Consider the following 1214-nt stretch of genomic DNA (forward strand, 5'->3'; position numbering starts at 1 on the left):
ATATATATATATGTATTAATTTAATATCTAACCGAAAATGACGCTTGTCATATTTAGACGAAATCTAACGGTTTATTCACATAAACGGTTTTGTTTTTAATCTTACTGTTATGTCAATTATGAATAAAGAATTATTTTTTATGACACAGCTCTTTCTTCTTTAGATGAAAGTGATGAAGGAATGAAATGTATGGAGCTATTTATAGACATAGATGTCTTCGAAGAGCCATATGGTCCATTATAGTCATCAAGCCATATGTTTCAAGTGTAATACGTTTGTTTTACCCTTTATGTAAGTACCAACAGATTGCAGTTGCACTCCACCCAGAGACTCTTTCATTAAAACAACCGAATTTTATTTTAATCTTTATTGTACAATGCATTGTACAGTTTTATCAAATAAGTGGAATGTAATGAATAAATGAAAATATATACACACATAAAATATAAATATAAATGTGTGTGTGTGTGTGTGTGTGTGTGTGTGTGTGTGTGTGTGTGTGTGTGTGTGTGTGTGTGTGTGTGTGTGAGAGAGAGAGAGAGAGAGAGAGAGAGAGAGAATTCTTTCTTTATTTTAAAAAATTTTGTTATTATGTCACTTATATGGTGTTCCCTAATTACTGATATAATGCTCGTATACAGATAAAACAGATTAAACTGAGTCGAAAAATCCTCTACAATTTGAATTCATAAACTGACTTTATATAAGAAAAAATTTTCACAGATAGATTTAGAAAATTAAAATAGGAGGATCCTATATCCAGATCCTAATAATAAACATTTTTAACAGTATCTCATTGTCAGTAACAGTGGATTTACGGTGTATGTTTATATAAACTTTTTTCATTTCTTTATATGAGAAACTCGAACCCGAAGTTTGTTCTCTTATTTTAATTATTCCGTAATATCTGCTACAATTATAGAACGCAAATAATATTTCTATTAAACAATTAATGATATTTTTACATTTATATATAAACTTTTGTAATTTTTTAAGCAAAATTATTGAAAAACAAAGTTCTTAATATAGTATAATATATTTCCAATGCACTGCACAAATTATTTCTTTATAATGTACTATAAATAAAAATATTAAAGACATATTTGATAATAAAGATTCGCTATAAACTTCTAAATTTATATGTATACACACACACACACACACACGCGCGCGCGCGCGCGCGCGGGCGCACACATATATACACATATATATA

General features: G+C 28.6%; 1 protein-coding gene across 2 annotated transcripts in view; it reads right to left on the bottom strand.

Moving 5' to 3' along the window:
- Positions 1-1214, bottom strand: part of LOC108685849 (spindle pole body component 110) — a 20881-nt gene that overhangs the window by 17612 nt on the left and 2055 nt on the right. The gene's annotated exons all lie outside the window — the stretch shown is intronic.

Source organism: Atta colombica, unplaced genomic scaffold (genome assembly GCF_001594045.1).
Source record: "Atta colombica isolate Treedump-2 unplaced genomic scaffold, Acol1.0 scaffold161, whole genome shotgun sequence".
NCBI lineage: Eukaryota > Metazoa > Arthropoda > Insecta > Hymenoptera > Formicidae > Atta > Atta colombica.